The sequence below is a fragment of the Zootermopsis nevadensis genome, unplaced genomic scaffold, assembly GCF_977971745.1.
Source record: "Zootermopsis nevadensis isolate Lab colony 2312 unplaced genomic scaffold, Znev_1.0 Znev_ptg000008l, whole genome shotgun sequence".
NCBI classification, from domain to species: domain Eukaryota; kingdom Metazoa; phylum Arthropoda; class Insecta; order Blattodea; family Termopsidae; genus Zootermopsis; species Zootermopsis nevadensis.
Window position 1 is genome coordinate 16,814,952 of NW_028259140.1, and position 25,879 is coordinate 16,840,830.

Consider the following 25,879-nt stretch of genomic DNA (forward strand, 5'->3'; position numbering starts at 1 on the left):
GTTTGTTATAAAATAATATATATATTTTTTAAATTTCACGTACCCCCTAAAATGTCTTCGCGTACCCCAGGTTGAATACCACTGCTCTAGACTCACACGAAAATATTGAGGATGTTAGAGGAGGGAGGGAAATGCGTTATGTAACAGACCACTCATGCAGAAGGCTGGATCTTCTTCTTGTGAGAGCGAAATTACATCCGCGGTCCATCAGAAAATTATAAAAATAAAGACAGACATTTGGACAGCATATTCTCGTGAGCGCAGAGAGTAAAGGAATTTCACGAATGTGCGTTACACGTAGTAGTGAAATACTAAATCCGGACACAGGAATGCTAAGCGTGACATAATGAATACACTCGTCTCTGCTACGCTGAGTACGAAATAATGTAACTATTTAGTTTAATGATCTCAGTCCGGGGCATTGGAGCAAAACATCGCGGTCATTATGTTTAATATTCTATTTATTATTTATTTATTTAGTGTTCTGTCTGACGACAGGTCCATATGAACAGGATCCTTCCATCCTTTTCTCGGACTGGGACCTGTTCATATACGTTCTTGGCAGATGATCCAGAAGTGGTTTGCCATTGCCTTCTTCTGTGTGTGTGTGAATGGAGTAATTGTTGGGATGCCACGGAGGAAAACTCCGTGTTGCCTAGACCACGGCCTTGCCCAACACAAGTTATAAATTCGGGCACCGCCGGGAATCGAACCCGAGACCCCAGGATTACAAGGCCAGCCTTCTAGCTGCTAGACCAGACACAAATGCCGACTGATTTTGTTATATTTAACGACTGGATCTGAACTGTAGTACATGTAAAGCAACCGAAAAAAGCTGGTCTTGTGTGTATGAACTCGAAAGGAGTTGGTCGTGACATACATGAAGGTTATATATCCCGGCACGTACCCGAAGACGGAAGGAAAGAGTTTAAATTTTTTTAGTACAGTTGGTGGCTCGGACGAGATTCGAACTCAGATACGTACAAAATAAGAAATCAGAGCATTACCACATATTTAGAACGCGGAATACATCAAAGTTTTGGCTGAGGGTCCGGAAATTTTCCGCGGCAGAGAGTATGAAAATGTCTGTCTTCCGGTTTCTTGTCATCACGGCAATAAAAAACTCGTTATGGAGGCAGCAGGGACTCTGAAACGTTAGTAAACTTCTACCACGCTACCCGCGGCTCAACGACCCAGAAGACGGAAATCTTCATACTCATCGCTGTGAGAACCTCAAGTCTTACATATGCAGAGAATGTTCCTCCAGGCAGATTAATTCTGGGTCGACGACAAATAATATAATATGGAACACGAGAGATAGACTACAACGAAAAGTAGAAAAAATATATTCAGAACACGGGGATAATAAGAATATTGTATTAAATGATTGATAAATATTATATTTAAGAAGATGCAGAAGGGTTACTTTAAGTGGATGTGAATATTTGAAAACTGTGAACCAGAACATCGAGGAAAGCCAAGATCTCGACGAGTATAATAATAAAAAAATGTATTTATGAAATCATATCTTAAATGACGTGAAAGGGAAAAGTTAGTACGGCATGGACAAGTCCATAGAATGTAGCCAGAAGATGGCTAATGGCACGGGCGAGCCGGAAGACGAATGGAAGGGATACGAGATGAAACAGAAGAAATATTGCGGGTGGATAAAGAAAAATGGTGACTGGGGATCTGATATATCGGCGATGTTAAGAAACCGACAAACACGGAAACAAGGTATAATAGGAAATAGTTACTCCGCTCGGAAAATTCATTAACAAACCACGAAAGTACTGTCGTTGCTAAATTATCATGACTCCGGTTACCGGAGTCGGTTATTATTTAAGGCACGGATAGCCGACCGCTTTTGCGTGATGGGCAACTGTGAGAATTTTTGTAATTTGTAGGGGGCGCGATATGAATCTACCGAATATAACACGAGAAATTATTACCATTGTGTTCTCCCATCTACTATATCAACTGTCCACAAGAGAAATTTTGCGAGAGTGTGACAAGTAATCGGACAGTTAAAAACAACAATGCCTTAAACCCTAATTTTAACATGCCTGACACTCTCACGGGTAGAAAAAAATTCCTCCGCGGGCAACAACACGGATATCAATCTCCGCTTTTGGGTTTGGCTCGAATCTTAATTAAAAGCGAGCTTAAGGTGTCGCGATATACAGAAGGGAAGTCACATTACCTAATAATCGTTTCTACCACATTTTGAGCAAGAAATGTTAAGAGTGAAGCTGATGTGTACGAGGTGCGATCGGAAAGTTTCTAGACTGCGCCTATAAAAACCCGTACACTTATCTCAGGTATTAAATTCATCCATCACCCTTCAAGTAGTTCCCCTGGGAGTGAACACAACGATCCCAGCGCCGCTGCCAAGCCTGGAAGCATCCCTGGAAATCTTTCTTTGTCAGCCTGTCAAGCACCATCTGCGATTCTGCCTGAATCTCTTCTATCGTCTCAAATCTCCTTCTCTTTAGCTGAATTTTCATCTTTGGGAAGAGGAAGAAGTCACACGGCGAATAAGGAGGGTGCGGGATGACGGCCATGGTGTTTGAGGCCAAAAACTGCGGAACTTTGAGGGCGGTGTGTGCTGGCGCGTTGTCATGATGCGTCGCATGTGGAGTTCTTCCTTTAGAATCAGCTGACAGGTCCCATAGCCTATCTAAACAATGTCGCACAAGTCGTTGATGGTACGACGTCGATCTTCGTAACATTTTCGGGCGTTGTGCTCGAAGATGGTCGTCCAGAACGCTCGTCATCATCGACAGAGGTTCGGCCATTTTTAAAACGTGAATGCCACACAAAAGTTTGCGGACTCCCCAAATGCTTGCTTTAGCATTTCATAGGTTTCCGTAGCCGTTTTGGCGAGTCTTTGGCAAAATTTGATGCACACGCCATTCCTGAAATCGCAGGAGGGTCGGTGTAATGCACTACCAAAACGCCCGTAACTAAGAAACAAATGCTAATTCGATGATGCCGGCTGGCACACTGATTCAGTATGAATGTAGGCCGCACCCCCTAAAGGCAGAAGCTCGTACTACATCCGGTTCGCCCGCTATTGACACAGTCTTGAAACTTTCCGATCGCACCTCGTACCTCATGTTGTCTCGACAAACTAAACCGGTTCCTCTGTTTTATTATTTATTATTAACTGCAAATGTGTTTTTACCCGGTGGCAGTGGTCTTCACGTTACAAGGGCGGCTTTACAATCAGTAGCGAACGCCACTCAGGTGTGTACGGTTTTCTAATCGGCAAGGCTGGGGGTCTAGTTAACTGCCTCAATGGTGTAATGAGAATTGCAATGGAATCCAACAAGGCCTTCTAGTCCGAAGACAGAAATAATTACTGTCGTAATGCACTGCAAAGTGAGGAATTCAATTGAGTCACACACAATTCGCGTTTAATTAATCATCGGTGTTAACAGCAGCCCAGGGTGCAATTATAACAGGTTTCAGTGCAAATACAGTAACCGGGTGCCAGAACACGTGTTCAAGAGACGGCCGTGCACATGTGGTCCTGGTTCCACGACACGACATCAGAATTCGCGCCATCATGTCCAATTACGTCTCCGCGCATCGTTCGAAAATGCATCAAGGTTCAAGACGCACATTCCTAACCCAATCAAGGGAGACATATTCCCCTTCGTTTTTTCACGTTTCCCGGCTAACATCTTTACGGACGTTATCATTTCCCCAGTGCATGCTACGTGTCTTACCCACCTTACTATCCTTCATTTGACAGCCTTAATAAGATTTGGTAAACAGTACAGATTATTGTCTGCTTTTGGGAGCGAGTCACGTCGAAATGTTGCGAAGAGAAAGATTTCAGATGTCATTTACAGGGCGAAAGTAATGTTGAAGGTCTCGGGACGCCCAAAAATACCTCAGCAGACAGTAGGTGGCGACGTGGTTCATCGTCGAAAGCGGACATTTATATTTGAAATCCGACCCTAAAGCCCTAATTACAAGATGAAGCTCCTCGTAGGATTTGAGGTTTTCACGGCGGTAATACGAAGATGGCCGCCATCTGGGTTACAGCGCCCTATAGTCTGGTAGAAGCTTACCAACGTTTTAGAGGTCACTGCTGCCTCCATTATCAAGGTCACGAAAAAAATTCTGAGAAATAGTCGAAGTAAATTCTAATATCAACTGATTTTAAAGAGCTTGAAAGTAGAAACAAATATTTTGTCTTTTCTGTTGACATGGGGTAGTTACATACTTATTATTTATTTAGTGTTCTGTCTGACGACAGGTCCATATGAACAGGATCCTTCCATCCTTTTCTCGGACTGGGACCTGTTCATATACGTTCTTGGCAGATGATCCAGAAGTGGTTTGCCATTGCCTTCTTCTGTGTGTGAATGGAGTAATTGTTGGGATGCCACGGAGGAAAACTCCGTGTTGCCTAGACCACGGCCTTGCCCAACACAAGTTATAAATTCAGGCACCGCCGGGAATCGAACCCGAGACCCCAGGGTTACAAGGCCAGCGTTCTAACCGCTAGACCACCTCATCTTATTATTATTTAGTGTTCTGTCTGACGACAGGTCCATAGGAACAGGATCCTTCCATCCTTTTCTCGGACTGGGACCTGTTCATATACGTTCTTGGCAGATGATCCAGAAGTGGTTAGCCATTGCCTTCTTCTGTGTGTGAATGGAGTAATTGTTGGGATGCCACGGAGAAACCGGGGAAGCCCCCGGAGGAAAACTCCGTGTTGCCTAGACCACGGCCTTGCCCAACACAAGTTATAAATTCGGGTTAAAGTAATTTACAATTCGTGCTATGTACGTTTAACCCCTAATTCTGACTTCGTCTCAGCCCAGACGTTCCACTAGACAATCGAGCTTCTGTGCACGAGGTCCTGACAGCCAGCCTTCTTCACGCCGCTCAGCTTCACAATGGCATTTAATCTGTCCCCACATCCTATGTGCTCCAGTCTTTGCAAGTCTATTCATTAGAGGCGAACTTCGTCCTCCATCACGAATTCTCCTTATTTCCAGATATGATGTAATTCGCGGTCGGTGAAAACTCAGGCATGCAGAATTTCCTTGTAGGAAGAATTATTAAGGTACTGACTGATATGGACAGGATCTATTTTGATCTTCAGTGAACCCGGCAAGTTCACCGATTGAATTTCTAGAAACTACGCTTCACAGTCGAACTGTGTGACGTATCATGGACCGACAGTCCCTGGTCGACGCTACTAAAATTATTCTCGTCAGTTTGCACGCACGTGTCCCTTGAAGTGCGTTTTGGCGGAACTTTACACTAAAAAATCGACCTTCGTACAGAAGTTAATTAAATTCCACTTGATGATGTCATAACTAATTAACTAACTGCAGATTATAATTTCCCATGAAAACTTGTCCTTTTGAATCATAAAAGGCATCTAATTAATATCTAAAAATTAAATTCCAACCTTCGAGAAAACACAACACGAAAACATTGACATTTATTACGTCATTCGATTGAGATTACGATGGACAGGTCCCCGTGGTCTTTTTCGCTGCTGTATATATTTTCATTTATTATTATATAAACTAATTGGATAATGATTGTTAATCAGGCAGAAAATTCTATTCCCACTTGGTTTTAAAGTGCTAATACTCATCCGCTGATCAGTGAGTTACGTTTTACGAAACTCAAATGTTTACAATCACTTTGGTCAGTAACATAATATATCTCAAATGATTTTCCTAATTAAGAATTAATGTTCTGAATTAAATTAATAGACCCAAATGCTCCGTAACAAGCCACTTCTCTGTGTCCGATATACGGTGGAATGTGTTTCAATGGTCAGAGATTTCCTCCGTCGTCATTTGCACAAATTCTTAGTCTTTTTACGTGGAGTTGGGACCAGTAAAAACGACACACCATTTTAAAATTGCCAAATAAAAATATGTTATTTAGGGCACAATTTTAATCTTTACAGTGAAATAAAAGAGTTGTCATGACACCTATAGCAAAGTACAGAAAAATGTATTTATTTTAAGGTTTGACTCCCTGTGATTTTAGGCTCGTTATTACGAGTAAAATAACATTGACACTGAACAGCGAAAAACCAATGCTTATAAAAGCTAATCACACACACAGCCTGTCCCAAAAAAGATATTTTGATAGCACGAACTTTGGAAACCGTTGTCAACTATGCCACGAAGTTAACGGTGATCAATTTTTAATACCCACACTACATTCGATAATTCTCGAAATGCCATTTCCTGACTACGTAACGGCTTGGTTTGTTAAAAATGTATATTTAATTCATTGAATGTATGCATTCAGTTTTTTTGAAACACTAGGTATTGTTTGCACTGAAATAAATTTTAAGTTTCCGGCGATACTTTAAAAACGTGAGCTGCAGTTATTATTTACATGTGTAGCCTTGACGGACGAGCATTCAAATATTTACGGAAGGTACCAACCTCTTTAAAAATGGCTGTTTGTTTTACTTAAGAGGTCTTCGTTCTCAACTTTTCTCAAGTAGTTAATTAAAATTTTCCGTTCTTCCTTATTTTGCAATTTTCCACGGTGTTTTAAGTGTATCTCTGTTTACGGTGATGATTTTCGCGTAGGCGATAATTTTCCACCAAGAGTAGTTACGTTTATTTTGTACTCGCAGGAGGAAACATGTTAGCAGAAACTCCAATGGGAAAGAAGTTTGAAGGTTTCTAGGTCTTTGGCCATCGTCTAAAATATAAATAAAATCAAGACGTTTCGGAAGCTGGTTTCTGCTTCCATATTCAGGTAAAGAAGGGAGGAGAACAGAAACCTAATCTGCCGAGACTCTTGGCTGCTCTAACTCAGAAATAGTAGTTTCGGCAACAACAGATCTTTTTTATGATACAGAGCGCAGGCAACAAAACCATTGTCAGCTCACAGCTCAGAATATAAATCTGGACATCTCAGTCATTTGTCTCCAAGATCACTTACTAACATTGTCTATGCAGTAACTTCTTAATATTTACTAACTTTATTTTGATACTGGGAACGAACCGTTCTTCAGTGCCTGAGCACTGCGGGTCCCAAATTTTCGTTGGCTTGATCAATAGACATTCGGTAGGACTCCTTGGATGAAGGATCGGCCCGTCGCAAGGCCTCTACCTGTACACAGGACAACGCGGACAAATATCCATGGCTTGAGTGGGATTCGAACCCACGGTCCCAGTGCCGAACTCAAAGAGAGATAGAGAAATAAAGCCACGTACCGGTATAAATAATATTGATTCGAGAAAGATAAACATGATTTTTGAAATATTTTAAATACACAATGTGCGTTTCATTTGTTCCTTACATATTTTATTTCAAATGATTTTTTATAGTAAGAAAACATTTGAGAAACACTGTATTTGAAGAACGTCCATCACTTCATATGCGAACGTTGCTAAGCAGATAAAAGCAACAGCTATTCGTCTGTAAACATTCAGTAAACAGTGTATTTTTTTTAAAAGGACTCAAGCAAATTCTCGAGATCTTTGTAATTTTACGTAATTTTTCATCAAATGTAAGTTTGTACCGGACGACATTTACGCGTAGAACTCAAAGCGACAGTCAACACCCAGCTATCTGCAAGACATCCTACAGAATGAGCTCAGTAACACTACAGTTGGTATAATTTCTAAAGCTTACGTGTAAACGTGTTTCCTCGTAACACGGATATTTAAATGTTGTTCCAATGTGTTCGTGAACGTCGTCCTACAGCATTTACCTCTGGCCAGACTGTGTTGTGACGACGCATGCATTTAAATGGCGTTCTTTACGTAAGCAGGGTGAGCAATTTTCCGCTTTCACTGGACGTTTAGTTAACGTGTTTGCTGCATTTCTGCAACGGTGTTCAAATACGCCCTAAAATGTCCTCTCTAGATTTGTCTGCAATGGAGACTTAGAACACGACACAAAATAAAACCAACAATTCTCTCTTCCAACATTTCAGCTAGCGAATCAGAAGATAATGTACCACGTGTTCTGTCGGATTCTTGGTCACGACTCCTGCGACATGACTCGGTCCATCACGGCACATTTGTCCGTGTATACGTTTTCGTCGGGAAACGCAGGAAAACTGAAACAGCTGTCACAGACTTTCAGGGGAGGACGAAGACCGATCTGATTTCACGCCTCTCAGAAGCTACGAGGTGCGATCGGAAAGTTTCAAGACTGCGCCTATAAAAACCCGTACACTTATCTCTTCCTTTAGAATCAGCTGACAGGTCCCATAGCCTATCCCAACAATGTCGCACACGTCGTTGATGGTACGACGTCGATCTTCGTAACATTTTCGGGCGTTGTGCTCGAAGATGGTCGTCCAGAACGCTCGTCATCATCGACAGAGGTTCGGCCATTTTTAAAACGTGAATGCCACACAAAAGTTTGTGCACGACCCATTGTGGACTCCCCAAATGCTTGCTTTAGCATTTCATAGGTTTCCGTAGCCGTTTTGGCAAGTCTTTGGCAAAATTTGATGCACACGCCATTCCGAAATCGCAGGAGGGTCGGTGTAATGCACCACCAAAACGCCCGTAACTAAGAAACAAATGCTAATTCGATGATGCCGGCTGGCACACTGATTCACTATGAATGTAGGCCTCACCCCCTAGCGGCAGAAGCTCGTACTACATCCGGTCAGTAGTCTTGAAACTTTCCGATCGCACCTCGTACCTTACGAAGACGAAGCATCCACTTGAAGTGTTCCCTTTAGAAGCTTGCAAAAGCTTTAAAGTTCATATGATTTCAGAGGATTTAATAAAATCTGCTGCTAAGACAATTCCTTGCAATATGTTACGGGGGAAAAAATCTGTCTAATGACAATTACGCAGCAAAACAATGATTAAAACAGCGGTTGTTGAAACCCAAATGACGATTTGTATGCGTCAGAGATCGCTCCTTGCAACACAATCGGACGAATCCACAAATATAACACAAGACGACCGCCCATTGTCATCCGTCATATGCAAATTTGAAAACGGAATCCACGCGTTCTTGTCAAAAACTTCACCGCCACGGGTCAGGTCGCTTAAGACGTTCCATGACTCAGGACAAGTAAGAAACCGAGGTGGAACAAACGCTTAGGAGACATCGAGTGGACTGGCACGCCAATCAGCGTTTAAGAATTATTGTATCTTCAGGGAGGTTACCGTCACCTAACGTATTCCACCAGACGTGCAGGACAACTTAAATGCGGTGATGAAAACTGTTAATCACGTAAAAAGCAGCGTAGTTATGTGCTCGCAGCTTCAAGAAGACGAGATTTAGGTGCGCAGAGGGCAAAGTATGCCCGTTTTTAAGCCCCTGCACGATATGGAAGCACTGTTTTCTCATTCAAATTTATTCCCCCAACCCTCATAACTCTCAGAAGTTTTATCCAAATGTCTGATTCTTTATGAATCACACCTACCTTATTCTCTTTGCCCTATTGCGTAGAAAATGCCCTGGTTATTTTAGCCATGATTTAATTCATATTTTACTTTCAACTTCTGAATCTTTAATTCTAACTACTGACACCTTCGTTTACTTTCTGCCGCTAAGAAGTGGTTTCCTACACACAAACTGTGATCTGTTAACGATCCGTTAGTAGTAACGAACGTGTTTACTCACAACGAAAAGTTGTCCAAATCTTATTACTGGCAGACGTCGTTAACTCAGCTGAGTAATTAAAATATTTACCATCTTTCAGTCCACGTAAGCAAAATATTTAGCGCAACGCGATTCTGTTATTTTTCTCTGACTAAAAATATATTAATCAAATAAAAAATAATGTACAAATACACAAGAGCTGAAACTACATCGACTGACAACAGTGAGGAACCCCTCATTCTTGGTTACAGAATCTGGGATCTACCAAGATGTGTGTTGGCTTGCAATGAATTATCATTGTTCGAAAAATTCGTGATTAAATAATGAATTATTTCGGTGCGTTATGTCTGCAGCTGCAGGATAAAGTCCCGTCTTCTGTGAACCCGGTGGCAACGCCAGGGCGAAGTCGGACGACCGGAGCCAAGACTCTTCGACGCACTCGACGTTGCTGGTTCCGGATAAAAACAATGCGAACGTTCCACAACGGAAGATAAGGCGCTGAAGTGAACATTGGGACTTGAAGGACAGATGATCCAGACGCCTCACAGTGAACACTTAACTTCGTTCCCGAACTCCCCACTACATCAGTGTCATCTTCAGAGAGGGGGCATGATTTATAATCTCATGCAATGAGACAGTCAGCTGCATAATCATTAGGGCGGAATCCACGGACATTTTCAGTGGCAATGAAGAGAATGAACAACGAAAGGTTAATAATCATCAGCTTTGCAACTTGAGCACTTTTCCTAGCAATTTCTTTAGTAATTAAACAAAGATGGATGAAGAAGTGTTTCGTTCGGAATCTTCATGGGAATCGACCGACGGCTTGCCAGAGGTCGCTGCGCACTGGACAACGGCGTTGAAATAAATCACAGAGATTAACGCCCTGAAGATGTATACATTATATCTGATGTACCTGGCTCACGACACCGTCCAGTGGCGTACTCGCTTTAAGGCGACGAACGTATCAGCTCTCATGTTTACAAAAATTTAATTTATTAAACCATATAATGCGCCTGTTTTGACTGCAACAGACGGTAATATGACCGGGAAAAAGCAAGGAAGGATTTGGGGGAGGGGCCGTGGCCCATTTCAAGCAACTGTCTGGAACTCGGTTTGCGATTGAGGGCAGGGAACGTGGTAAAGTAGCCGAGATTCGAACCGGATACGTTCCGAGCGTCGGCGCACATCTTAGGACAGGCGTCTGACACACCCCACTGCCCGTCTCCTTGCAGATTTCAGCATCTCACAGAACTGAGAAGCGAAGTCATTTATAACGGACCGGCGAGGATACAGTTTCTTAAAGAAATTGCGGAATAAAATTTGAGTCGCTTGTAACAGGAAGATGAACAGCAGGTTCCTTTGATATCACAAAATAGCATCATTCGGATGAAAGCACTTACGAGGGGGGCAGAGGGCCTTTAATAAAAATCTAGTAAGCCTTCATACGAGTGGTAACGTCCCTCATTACGAAAATTCGACTACATTAATAGCTATATGACCTTTGTAATTTATCATTTACAGCAGTGAGATTACTCAGTCCTTGCTTCCTCCATCATCAGGGTAATCGCCCTTATAATTAAGGCAGCCGGGATCTCTGAAACGTCGATAAACGTCTACCGGATAACCCAGAAGACATACACCTTCGTACTCTCCGTCGTGAAAACCTCAGATCCTACATAGGATCACCTTAAATGCCTAATACAAGCCCACGAAACTTTAAACTTCAGAACACAAAGAAAGCCGTCTCCATTAGGCAGCTTTAAGAAATGTGACGAAGGAGAACACGCAACTAAGCATATGCACAAGTCGAAGTAACTTCAGCGAATTTAATACCAGGCGAAATTTTGTATTTTCTATCGTGCGGTTCAGATTCTGTCAGATTCACGGGTTCTCAGGTCTTAAAAACAAAACATACAAGACTGACCTTTAAGTCTAGATCTTCTTTTGCGTGGTAGATGAAAATTTTTCTCGCATTGGTCACTAACACGTTGCTCAGGCCGTCGGAAAATCTGAAGAAAGAGAGCACTTGTTAGACCAAGGCATAGACGGCGCGTAGGATTTTTGGAGTTGATTTGTGTGTATGAGGACAGATAAGAGTGGCGGGCTGTTGTGAACACGGTGATAAACATTCATGCACGGCAGGGAGTTCGTTGACAAGCTTTGCAACTACTAGATTATGAAGGTGGACTGTATTCGATGAAGTCCCTTTTTCTGCGTCAGGGACAAGTGAGAAACGAGCACAGGATGACAGGTTGCGTTCTTGAATTTAATCTGAGATCACCGAGCGGAAAATCGGGAATATTTGTGCTGGTCTAAGAGTTTTAAATCTAAACACTTTTTCCTACCACTGCAGATTATGCGTATTTCAGGACACATACGAGTCGAGTACGAAACTTTATTAGTCCATCTCTGAGAAGGGTTAATGGGCGTCATATTTTTGTTACCACGGAAATTTAAAAACGTTGAAAATTACGATTGTAGGTTATGCTGACGACATATCATCTCTGCGGTTATTTATCAGTTCAGCCTACGTTAAACTCTGAATACTAGGGTTTATACAAAAACCGACTTTTAAAAAAATTGGTTTTCGAATTTTTACAAGAAAATATAATTAAAACAGTAAAAAAATATTTGTACTTATTTTAAAAAATTTCAGTTTACTTAATATTTATGGAACTACAAAAATATAACAAAATAAAATATACTTCATACGAAACCAAATAAAAAACTAAAATCCGTACAAAATATAAATTTTTATTTCATTTAGTATTTTTCTTCAAGAAATATGATTTCAAAAAACATAAAATGTCCACTGAACGATTACGTAATCTTGTTCTTATTCTAGATACAAAATTGCCTGAAATATAAAATACTCTCTCACTGGCTACTGAACTTGGTTTTATCGTTTTCAGGGCATCAAATAATAAATCCAAATTCTTTGTTCTTTTCAAATACTGAAAATTCGGCCTTCAGTGTCTTCGGATTTGAAATTATTTCTTCAGGTCCCTCAAGAAACCTATGAACTGATTTTTCCATGGCTTCTTTTAGAGAATTGCCCTGATTAATAGTTTCTCCGTCTCCGATATATTCATCATCGGAATCTGTTTTCATACAAGAATTTGGATATATTCAAGACAATATTTTTCCAGATGACTTAATAATATCGAGTTTCGATTCTAGTGGAAATTCACTAGATTTCTTTGTTGAAATGTTTTGTGGATTTTGCAAATATAGCAAAAGGGTTCCCAATCCAACTTGTCTTCTTTCTTGAATTCGTACTTCTAAAGCATTTAATAATTTGGAACTAATTTCAGTCTTTAAATTTTTTTAGTTCATTTAACAGAAATTTTTACATATTAATTTTAATATCTAAAACCGGTTTTTTAAATTTTAAAAACTGGTTTTCGAATTTTAAAATTTTATCCAAAAAAACCGACACCCCCTACTGAGTACTACCGTAGCCGACTGCGTCTTTGTTAATCCGCATCAGAAGCCAACGGACAGGATCCGCAGTTCTGCTTTCGATCGCCATTTGCAAATCAACTACTGCGGTCTGACACTGTGGCAGTACGACGCTGCCTTTGGAATGTAAAATTTTATGTGCCGAATAATTAAATATTTCACCTCTCATAAGAAGTATAAGCTTAAAGCCCAACTCAGTGCCGTTTTGAGAAAAATCTGCATAGAGAGATTGCAACTCAACTAATGACTTTATTACGAGTCGTAAAAGTCATCTCTGCGCCTGCGCGTGAAGCCATGGAGACTTTCAGGGGCGCGTTGCGTACCACACATTCTTTTCCTTGACAGTAAAACAAACTAACAGTTAGTTTTACGGCAATAAGATCAATAAACCCTGACTTTCAGCTGAACTGAGAGTGATTTCGATCTGTAACATCTGAGACACATCACAAAGACTTCAGTTTCGTTCTACATTCAATGCTGTAGTCCGTTGATACACTGTCTAATGACGATGCAACTAATTAACTAACTCTACGGCACGGGTAACTGCACGCTGATTAAGAAATTTAATGAATCCCAAACTTTAAAAACGCCATCCATTAGGACGTTCAAGCTCAGTCTAATATACGAGGTGCGATCGGAAAGTTTCAAGACTGTGTCAATAGCGGGCGAACCGGACGTAGTACGAGCTTCTGCCGCTAGGGGGTGCGGCCTACATGCATGGTGAATCTGTGTGCCAGCCGGCATCATCGAATTAGCATTTGTTTCTTAGTTACGGGCGTTTTGGTAGTGCATTACACCGACCCTCCTGCGATTTCGGAATGGCGTGTGCATCAAATTTTGCCAAAGACTCGCCAAAACGGCTACGAAAACCTATGAAATGCTAAAGCAAGCATTTGGGGAGTCCGCAATGGGTCGTGCACAAACTTTTGTGTGGCATTCACGTTTTAAAAATGGCCGAACCTCTGTCGATGATGACGAGCGTTCTGGACGACCATCTTCGAGCACAACGCCCGAAAATGTTACGAAGATTCGGCAGGCCATTCACGAAGATCGACGTCGTACCATCAACGACTTGTGCGACATTGTTGGGATAGGCTATGGGACCTGTCAGCTGATTCTAAAGGGATAACTCCACATGCGACGCATCATGACAACGCGCCAGCGCATACCGCCCTCAAAGTTCGGCAGTTTTTGGCCTCAAACACCATGGCCGTCATCCCGCACCCTCCTTATTCGCCGTGTGACTTCTTCCTCTTTCCAAAGATGAAAATTCAGCTAAAGGGAAGGAGATTTGAGACGATAGAAGAGATTCAGGCAGAATCGCAGATGGTGCTTGACAGGCTGACAAAGAAAGATTTCCAGGGATGCTTCCAGGCTTGGCAGCGGCGCTGGGATCGTTGTGTTCACTCCCAGGGGAACTACTTCGAGGGTGATGGATGAATTTAATACCTGAGATAAGTGTACGGGTTTTTATAGGCGCAGTCTAGAAACTTTCCGATCGCACCTCGTATATCTGATCCATGCGAATATTATCCTTGAATCCGTGCAGCCAATATCAACTATTGCTTTCAGAATGTTAGACAAATATTTTGAACTAACCCATCTGGCATAGATCGAAACACCTTCTGCACCACAAATTAACATTAAAATCCTCAAGCTACAGTTTTGTTTACTTTAATATCGAAGTGTTTATGGAGGACACGGCGAAAGTAATATTTCCTGGACTGAATTTCCGAAGTTTGGTCCTTCTGACGGCCATTTAATTACCCGAGACTAAGTAATGTCTCAGCGAGAGGCTGCCCGTCGGACATTATTAAGTGACCAGACATTCGCCCATATTTCAAAGGTGTTAGGTATTGAAATGTCGGTGTAGGTGCCCGCTGACAGACACGCCATCTTGCTACAGTTTAATCTGTTTTGAATCTTGACAGCCTATTACCACCACCGTCATTAACTTGATGATTTGGATTCCCCCCGGGTACGTTCTGTACTTCAGAGCAGACCACCTGCCACCACCTACCAATCACGTATCTTTAACGCCTCGGACGTTATCCCAGGTCCCACTTTTCCGTGTTCATCCATCACCACCCGAAATATTCACTAATCGTACGGTATGCCTACGGGTCAGACATCACAAGTAGGAACAGAGGAAATTAATGATAATATTAAATCGATTCAGCCCTCCAGAATTCCAATCAATACCTAAAGACAAGTTAAGACAACATTCACGCATGTGTGATGTTTCCCATCCAAAAAAAAACCCTTTCCTATATTTTTACTGAGTCTCTATCAATTTCTATTCTTACTTCACATACAAACGTAAACGTTTGCTCGAATACGTAGCCAACTGAACTGTTCAAATGCTTTTTTTCCTCCGACGTCACAACGCTGCGCCCACTCTAATAGCCCTGGAAACTACTGAGGGTGGCGCCCTGATTCCTTAAAGGGTGAGAGGTCTTTGAAAATATGCAAAGTCTCTCAAAGGTTTCCTGTTTTGTCTCAGTAGGAAATGAGACTGGAAGTCTCGTGTTCACCGTTCCGGGGATCATAACAGACGGCAAAATAACACATCTTCGCAAACCTAACGTGTCTTCAAGAAATTTAATTTCTAAACTAGAGCAGAACACTCCTTTCTGAGCTCCTCGGGGGGTTGGCCAAGTTTTTGGTTGCGTTTTAAAATCTTGAGTAAGAAACTAAACCACACACTCGTAACATATAATTTCCGATAAATTGCATTCAGTGACGAGATATTTCAAAATGGAAGTTCCGATGCCTTTCCTTCGTCCTTCTGCACCTAAACCTCTCTTCATTGGGTGATTATCCTTGTTCCCCCGTTTCCACGTCTCAGTAGCAAAGATCATTAAAATCCTGTGACCCGGAAACCGCGTACTCCGACTAATCTGCTCTTATTATTATTATTATTATTATTATTATTATAATTATTATTGAGTGTTCTGTCTTACGAAAGGTCCATTGCTCTGCCCAAAAAGAGCTCTCCAGTTGTCCCTATTCTCGGCTTCTCGCTTTAATTCCTGGAACGTCATCTTCTTTCCTTGTTTAAGGTCGTCGGTTAGCTGTATCAATCTTCTTCCCAGTCCTCGCTTTCCTTCAACCTGGCCTTCGATGATATCACTCATTAATCCATTCCTTCTCATAATATGTCCCAGCCAGTTAGCTTTCCTTCGTGTAATCGCCTTGCTCGTTGACTCTCCTCAATACTTCTTCGTTGGTCACTCGATCCGTCCACCTGATCTTCTCTATTCTTCTCCAACACCACATTTCAAAACTCTCCAGGTATTTCTGTTCCTTCTTCCTGAGTGTCCAAGTCTCTGCTCCATACGTAACACTTCACTAGGTTCTTCTTCATCTCCAATCCCAACTTGCTAGTGAGAAGTATCCTCTTCTTGACGAAAGCTGCCTTGGCCATGGCTATCCTTGCTTTTACTTCCTTGGTGCATAGAGTGTCCGTCGTGACTATGCTTCCCAAGTACTTGAAATGCTCCACATTCTCCATCTGTTGGTTTCCAATTACAACGTTCAATGGTTCTGCTCTCGGTGCTATCATTTGACAATAATTCTATCTCCTTCACACTTCTCCTTTATTCGCCGCTTTATGAAAGGCCTCTATCATGTTCAACGCAGAAAATATAAACTTTTACGTATGACAATGTAGAGCCGGGATAGCTCAGTCAGTATAGTGACTAGCTACGGGCTGGACGACCGGGGTTCGATCCCCGATGGGGGCAGGATTTTTCCTCTAGCCTCTGCGTCCAGACCGGCTCTGGGGCCCACCCAGCCTCCTCTACAATGGGTACCGGGGTCCTTTCCCGGGGGTAAAGCCGGCCGGGGCGTGATGCTGACCACTCACCCCCATCTAGTGCCGAGGTCAAGGAAGAGAGGAGCTATACCTCCTCTCACCCCAAACGCCTACATGGCGTATAGTGGGACAAACTTTACTTTACTTTACGTATGACAATGTAACTTTCTACAGACCAGCGTCGAATTCTGATACAGCGTCAAGGATCCGTCGCTTATTTTATAACTCCTTCCCATTAACGTCTAGGTCTTGCAAGTTGTTTGTTCCTCTATACGAGGTGCGATCGGAAAGTTTCTAGACTGCGCCTATAAAAACCCGTACACTTATCTCAGGTATTAAATTCATCCATCACCCTCGAAGTAGTTCCCCTGGGAGTGAACACAACGATCCCAGCGCCGCTGCCAAGCCTGGAAGCATCCCTGGAAATCTTTCTTTGTCAGCCTGTCAAGCACCATCTGCGATTCTGCCTGAATCTCTTCTATCGTCTCAAATCTCCTTCCCTTTAGCTGAATTTTTATCTTTGGGAAGAGGAAGACGTCACACGGAGCTTAGAAAGGAAGTTGGGGTCGGTTCTTGCAAGATCTTTGAGCTCCTGACAAACGAGAAGTCAAGTTGATTCTGCTTCTGGTCCTCAGACAGGATGCGTCGCATGTGGAGTTCTCCCTTTAGAATCAGCTGACAGGTCCCATAGCCTATCCCAACAATGTCGCACAAGTCGTTGATGGTACGACGTCGATCTTCGTAACATTTTTGGGCGTTGTGCTCGAAGATGGTCGTCCAGAACGCTCGTCATCATCGACAGAGGTTCGGCCATTTTTAAAACGTGAATGCCACACAAAAGTTTGTGCACGACCCATTGCGGACTCCCCAAATGCTTGCTTTAGCATTTCATAGGTTTCCGTAGCCGTTTTGGCGAGTCTTTGGCAAAATTTGATGCACACGCCATTCCGAAATCGCAGGAGGGTCGGTGTAATGCACTACCAAAACGCCCGTAACTAAGAAACAAATGCTAATTCGATGATACCTGCTGGCACACTGATTCACTATGAATGTAGGCCGCACCCCCTAAAGGCAGAAGCTCGTACTACATCCGGTTCGCCCTCTATTGACACAGTCTTAAAACTTTCCGATCGCACCTCGTATACTATAACACAAAAGTCGTGTTATCATCGAACCACGCGTGTCACTAGCCCGGCTCGTGTTACCTCATCCTTCTAGATTTTACGTCCCTAATAATAACAGGAGAATAGCAGTTTCTTATGTAACTCGTCCTTACACCGTTTTTCCAAGCCTAATATTACTTCCTCCCTCTTAGGTCCTCAGGACTCTTTTCCCAAGCAGCATCAATCTACGTTAGACCATGTATCACAAGCTTCTTAAACTTCTATTAAACATCGATCGTCAAAACAGACAATTATATACGCCTTTTTCTCTGAGTTTGGCTGAAAAACGTACGCCATCGTTCATTTTGACAACCAACTAGTAACAGCAGTTTGTTGGCGACTCCAATAAATAAATGCCTATGCTACACACACGTTATGGGAGGATATGAGATTGTAGTTCGTTATATACAGTGTGTCCTCAAAGTCCCTTCGAGGTTTTGAAAAACTGTGGCTCGTAAACAAATTGAGCTAGCCACATGCGGTTTGAGGCAGATTACAGTGAAACTCTTGAAGTTTTTTACTGACCTCAGTAAGAAAAAAAGTCCATAATTTTACTGTAATCTGCCTCAAACCGCATGTGGCTAGATCAATTTGTTTGTTGTGTTGTTATTTTTACTTTAAAGAATCATTTTATTTACGGTAAAATTATTAATTAAGAGATGAAATAAATTTGTCTAAACGATGTTTCAATTCAAGTAGGCCAACGAACAACCAAACTAACCAACGAATTCGACATTTCTCAGTTTAGTTTCCCACTTTTTTTACGTACTACGACTGATTGAAATAATACACGTCAATAGTATTCTGATTACAAAATCAGATTGCTTCGTAACTACGTGGGACACATTTCATGGTTTCAGGTTGCTCGCATTTAATATGCATGGTGTTCCCGTTCCCTTCGTCTTATAGTTTCTGCGAACCCCAGTTTCCGAAAACTTGTCCTTCGCATGCCCCGTTCTCATGTTACTGTTACACGACATCGCCTGATCCAGTCACTACACGAAGTCTGACAAATTTCATTCCGTCTAAACCTATAGTAAACAAGACGAACTGTGATTTAAAAGTATAACTTTACAGTGTAAGGAGCTATATAAATCATTTATTTCAGAAAAGAATCAGAGTAAAACCAGGCATTGGTTTTTGAGAATTTTTCTTTCGATCGCACTGATATTTAAACTAACTGGAGCGAGACGTTGCAAAACAGAGCGTTGCTACGTGACGTCGAAACCCTCTTCACTGCATAGAGACTTCAGCGCCGTCGCAGGCAGGAACAACTTTGGTACTTGTCGGGATGTCGAACGTGATTCTTTTGTGTCGATCCCCTGAAAACATTTCGTTCACGACTAAATGTCTCCTTACAGACAGATGATAATCACGTGCCACAGGATGTTCAAGCTGTATCTAGGGACCGAAATCACTGAAGTTTTATTTCCCCAACTCTGCACCGGCAATAAGGAAAGTTACAGACAATTACTATGTTACCTACACCGCCTTAAAGGTAACGAACATTAAACAATTAACAGTACAGAATATTAACACCACGTAATGGAAGGTGAGCCACGGTGGTCTAGCGGTTAGAACGCTGGCCTTGTAATCCTGGGGTCTCGGGTTCGATTCCCGGCGGTGCCCGAATTTATAACTTGTGTTGGGCAAGGCCGTGGTCTAAGCAACACGGAGTTTTCCTCCGTGGCATCCCAACAATTACTCCATTCACACACAGAAGAAGGCAATGGCAAACCACTTCTGGATCATCTGCCAAGAACGTATATGAACAGGTCCCAGTCCGAGAAAAGGATGGAAGGATCCTGTTCATATGGACCTGTCGTCAGACAGAACACTAAATAATAATAAGATGAGGTGGTCTAGCGGTTAGAACGCTGGCCTTGTAATCCTGGGGTCTCGGGTTCGAATTTATAACTTGTGTTGGGCAAGGCCGTGGTCTAGGCAACACGGAGTTTTCCTCCGTGGCATCCCAAAAATTACTCCATTCACACACAGAAGAAGGCAATGGCAAACCACTTCTGGATCATCTGCCAAGAACGTATATGAACAGGTCCCAGTCCGAGAAAAGGATGGAAGGATCCTGTTCATAATGGACCTGTCGTCAGACAGAACACTAAATAATAATAAGATGAGGTGGTCTAGCGGTTAGAACGCTGGCCTTGTAATCCTGGGGTCTCGGGTTCGAATTTATAAGTTGTGTTGGGCAAGGCCGTGGTCTAGGCAACACGGAGTTTTCCTCCGTGGCATCCCAACAATTACTCCATTCACACACAGAAGAAGGCAATGGCAAACCACTTCTGGATCATCTGCCAAGAACGTATATGAACAGGTCCCAGTCCGAGAAAAGGATGGAAGGATCCTGTTTATATGGACCTGTCGTCAGACAGAACACTAAATAATAATAAGATGAGGTGGTCTAGCGGTTAGAACGCTGGCCTTGTAATCCTGGGGTCTCGGGTTCGAATTTATAACTTGTGTTGGGCAAGGCCGTGGTCTAGGCAACACGGAGTTTTCCTCCGTGGCATCCCAACAATTACTCCATTCACACACAGAAGAAGGCAATGGCAAACCACTTCTGGATAATCTGCCAAGAACGTATATGAACAGGTCCCAGTCCGAGAAAAGGATGGAAGGATCCTGTTCATATGGACCCGTCGTCAGACAGAACACTAAATAAATAAATAAAATAATGGAAGGTGAGAAAAAATGGCGTAGACTTGCGGACACATTCATTTGCCTCATTTTTCCTCGAAGTGGCTGGGATGCAGAGCTGCTAGAATGGTCGCCGACTATAATCTAATTTCGTTTTTAATTTTGCCTTCATAAACGTAAAGAGTGGATCCCTGAAATTAAATAGTTCTTTTATGAATATTTTAAGCACTCAGGACTTTGTGAATTTAATGCGCCGTAATACACAGCAGATTAGAGACAGGACTGAGGGCGAGCAGAAATTATAATGGCAATGGCTACGGAAATTTCTAAATGCTCATGGGATTAAAATTACTTGAACACCCTGTATAATAATTGAGTACAATAAATACTGTTTAATTTCGGAAACTAACTAGGTAGAACTTCTACGTCTGAAGCTTCGCTTGTACCGTCACACAAATATTCATGCAGGCATAATTTGCGAGTGAGGGCGTCCTCATCGCATTGCGTTTTAGTACAAAATCCTGTCCACTCTTCAACGAGGTCCGCGCTTTTATCTAAACATAAACGCCCATGCAGCCTCAGGCAAGACCTCAGAACGGACACACGAGCGCTTTGTACGCGATCCTGACGTTTCTATATAAAAGGGACAACAAATATATCGCTCGTTCGACCTCACCATTTTGTCCGGTTTGTGAAAATGCTAGATCGATATATAAGGGTGTCCAAATATAAATTTATTATACGGTCTGCAAAATACATTCCTTGATAAATGACGCGTATATCGCAAATATTCACTATCGTTTCGTGTCCCTATATTAATTAACAAAAGTCTCCCCCTCTCCAATTTTTATCGCGTCCGCCATGTTGGTATTACACCATTTATGGGAAATCGAGAAGTGTGAGCCTGGGGTGGACTTCGATGAAATAATGCCTGAAACAAATTTCCATAAAAATCTGTAGGTAAACTGGGTTCATCTGTGAAAGGAGGTACGTACACCCACACAGCAAAGATGCTCTCATACGCCCACTTTCCTTCCTTCCTTGAGAAAGGAATGCCCGCTGACATCCTCGCAATTTCACGTTGATTTCCTAACAAAATGGAAAATGCTGGAAGGGGATAAGTGCTGTTTCTGCGATACGACGACGCAGAGTGTGGGACAGACTGGTACATGGAAAGAAGCTGATTCCAAGAAACGAAATTGAAACTGTGGAAACAGAGCCCAGCGTCTTCTTACGAACTGTTTAAACAAATGCGGAGAAGTCACGAACGCCCCTTCCTGAGGTTTATATTAAAATGATATAAGATTAAAATGTTGAAAATTTTATATCAAGTCACCTTCGAGCAGAGAATGCGTTTTAAGTGACACCTCTTGGTATCTGTCTTCATACATACAACAAAATAATTATCTGTACGCGAAGATATCTTAGGGGGTACGTGAAATTTAAAAAAAAATATATTATTTTACGATAAACACTGAATAATCAGTAATGTAATTTATTTAATTTATTTTTAGATGTAGATTATATACTATGCATAACTTGAATTATACACCAACAGCTATGGGGGTACAAAGTTGAAGAGAAATTACACCTGGGGGTTATTTATTTATTTAGTGTTCTGTCTGACGACAGGCCCATATGAACAGGATCCTTCCATCCTTTTCTCGGACTGGGACCTGTTCATATACGTTCTTGGCAGATGATCCAGAAGTGGTTTGCCATTGCCTTCTTCTGTGTGTGAATGGAGTAATTGTTGGGATGCCACGGAGGAAAACTCCGTGTTGCCTAGACCACGGCCTTGTCCAGCACAAGTTATAAATTCGGGCACCGCCGGGAATCGAACCCGAGACCCCAGGATTACAAGGCCAGCGTTCTAACCGCTAGACCACCTTGGCTTTTAATCTGGGGGTAGACCAACAAAAAAGGTTGAATACCAATGATCTGGACGACCAGCCCATCGAGTCCAGTCAATTAACACAGCCAGAAACATCCACCTTACATGGTCGGAGTTTTTCACTAAGATTTTGCACAAGCCTCAGAATGAGTCACCGCAAGGAATCAAACCCTGTACCATCTCACAGCAGTGAAGTCGCCCATCACGGTCGTCATGGATGGCTCTTTCACAGCCAGAAGACACTGTATCAACTGCTCGCTTTATTTATCATAAATATAATGAAATGATGATGTTCGACGAGGCAGGCGTAATTGCATTACGAAGTGATTGTGGCCTATTTCAGGTCGCTTTCCGGGAAAAGCCTGGAGAGACTGGAAAACCATTAGATAATAATGAATCAAACAAAGTGACGCAAATTTAACCCACATTATCCATCCAGTTTTCCCACAAACTCACTTTTTAGACAGAGACTTGATGAATGGCATTAAGAGTTTCGTCTTCAAGGCCAGGTGCGTATACAAAGCACATATAGGCAAATACAACGGGGTGTTAGTGCTTGTTAATCTTACCTTAAAATGATTTTAAAAATACTCATAACAGGATGAGAATCCTTCAAGATACGAGGCACGTCCACAAAGTACGTTTCCCTGGGGCCGTTTACAGAAACAAAACACAATTTCATGGAAATATTTATTGCAACAGATACAGCAAGTGTCCAGCTATTTTTCAACATATTCGCCACCGGAATTGAGACATTGGTCATACCTTGGGACCAACTTTTGAATACCTGTGTCGTAGAAGTCTGCCGCCTGGGATTGGAACCACTGCGTGACAACCATCTCCGCCTCTCTGTCATTCTCAAAACGCTGACGCTGACCGGACAGGAATTTCTTGAGGTGTAGGAAAAGATGGAAATCACTGGGAGCGAGGTCCGGGCTGTAGGGTGAATGATTAAACACCTCCCAGCTGAACTCCTGCAGGATACTTGCTGTCCGTCGAGCCGTGTGCGGCCTAGCGTTGTCACTTCACAGTCGGCGGGAGCTGGAATAAGAACCTCCATCTTCAACAGCTGCAACGATGCTACTGTGAGAACGCGGGAAGTGCCGTTAGTGCATGCGCCATGCTACGTCATTGCTCTATCACGTACGCACAGTCGCTTCGCGCAATATAAGGTTTGCTAGCTGTGGGACGAGTGGGAAACTTACTTTTGGGACGCGCCTCGTACAAAACGATTCAATGTCAGCGGACAGGCCAGCGTTAAAGGTTGGCACTTCAGTCGTAAGCTTCCATTTCTATTAATTCTCATTTTCGTGTTTAAAAACCAGGAGTTTCTCTTAGAATTTTTCACGCCGTAAAAAATTATACGCACCTTTTAAGAAACCGAAGAGAGACAGGGGCTTGCTTTATACCTGAAAATGCCACCATGAGACGGACGGCGGAGCAGAACTGTGCTCGAAAATACGAATAAGCCCTAAGTCCTGAGAGAGAAAAAAGGAAAAACATCATTCGAGATTTCTCCCTGGAAGAGGATAGCTACGAAGCGATCAAGGCAAACTGAAATGTGTGTTGAGAGCGAGGCGTCGTAAAAGCAAATCAGCATCGAGCTGATAAAAGAGCTTTGTTACTCGGCCGGCAGAGTGCAGGGACTGCAACAAGATGGCCGCACCGATACTCTGGCGTTGCATTACCATAATGAATTAGCTCAGGCGAGTGAGTATAAACACACACAACAATGCAGAGGGGAGACAAGTGGAATGGTTCGGTAATAATTGAAACGGAGGGAGAAAGGGCTTAACTGGTTTCCGCACGGAGGGTTACGATGAAATGATTCCTTTTGTGTTTACGTCCGACAACGCAATTCTGACGTAGACCTGCCATCGTCCAAATCATGTTTATCGCAAAGATATTATCAGCATTTCTAAAACGGAAGTCACAAAACATAAAGGGATTTAAATGCAAATTCTGATGCCCACACCACACACCCTAACAGTTTTTAGGAGCGTTCGAACGCGTGCTGAGAGCTTCTGTCATCCGTTCGTCCGTCTATGAACTTGCACGTAACAAACTGGGAAAGGAACGGATTTTGATTAAATTTGTTAATATGAAGTTTCTTTATTAAAAATGTCGAGTCATTTCAATTTTGGAATTGGACAGTAGTGACGACTACCTGACAAGAAGATGACTATGAATTTCGAAAGCAGAAGTGACCTGTGGTGAACTCCTCAGCCGGAATATCCGGTCATTCACAAGGGTTAATGTTAACTATAACATTAGGGACTCCTAGAAGGAGAATCCCCAGCATTGGAACTGTTAAAATTTTAAATTCTGGTTAACGGGCCGGTGTTGTTACGCAGGGCGCAAATTTCGTAATTATTTAGACGAATCTTTAATAATTAGAGACGTATAACAGCAACTGTACCCATGGGAAAATCCGTTTATTCCGGTCAAAGGTCACTGGGCCTAGTTGTGGTAAGTCACGTCAGTTCCAAAGCCTCTGTACCTGGTGCAAAATCACAGGTCGTAGTTCGTAGTTAATTAGCTGCGTGTCGTTTTGTCATAACCAAAAGTCAGTGTTCCCTGGTCCACGGCCATTGGCTACAAACAAAATGTCAGTGATGTGATTCAGAGGGTTACTACTGGTCCTACGGACGAGCCCACGTTCGGAGCAATGGTGTACGTACAACTGTTCACAACAAGGAGAACGCGTCAGAACTGTTATGAAGGAGTACATTTTCTAGGTTTCTTATTGCCTTTGACTATATAGGCGTCTTCTTCACAACTTATAAATTGATAAAAATACTACCGCACTCATCAGATGGACATTCACTGACTTCTGAAACTCACGGGACATTAAGAATTGCAACTGTTTATTTGGTACTGAAAAAAGTTGTCAGTGGAACCACGGTTCCGGAGAATTTGACGTAAATACGTCTATACGGAAAGGAAGTTTATATATTGGCTTTATTCCAAATATTTCCTTTATACATGCTTTACAATCGAGATAAGTTTGATTAAGACATTGCTAGCCACGGTGGTCTAGCGGTTATAACGCTGGCCTTGTAATCCTGGGGTCTCGGGTTCGATTCCCGGCGGTGCCCGAATTTATAACTTGTGTTGGGCAAGGCCGTGGTCTAGGCAACACGGAGTTTTCCTCCGTGGCATCCCAACAATTACTCCATTCACACACAGAAGAAGGCAATGGCAAACCACTTCTGGATCATCTGCCAAGAACGTATATGAACAGGTCCCAGTCCGAGAAGAGAAAAGGATGGAAGGATCCTGGTCATATAGACGCAT

The 25,879-nt window shown here is 42.5% G+C and overlaps 1 protein-coding gene and 1 long non-coding RNA gene across 3 annotated transcripts in view; one reads left to right on the plus strand and one right to left on the minus strand.

Moving 5' to 3' along the window:
* LOC110834989 (uncharacterized) overlaps positions 1-25,879 on the minus strand; it is a 340,098-nt gene that overhangs the window by 97,458 nt on the left and 216,761 nt on the right. For both annotated transcript variants that reach the window (XR_015534220.1, XR_002544740.2), the window contains exon 3: positions 11,516-11,600. This is a non-coding gene — a long non-coding RNA (uncharacterized LOC110834989). The remainder of the gene's footprint in view (positions 1-11,515; positions 11,601-25,879) is intronic.
* The window catches only part of TkR86C (Tachykinin-like receptor at 86C), a 246,165-nt gene that overhangs the window by 21,724 nt on the left and 198,562 nt on the right, over positions 1-25,879 (plus strand). The gene's annotated exons all lie outside the window — the stretch shown is intronic.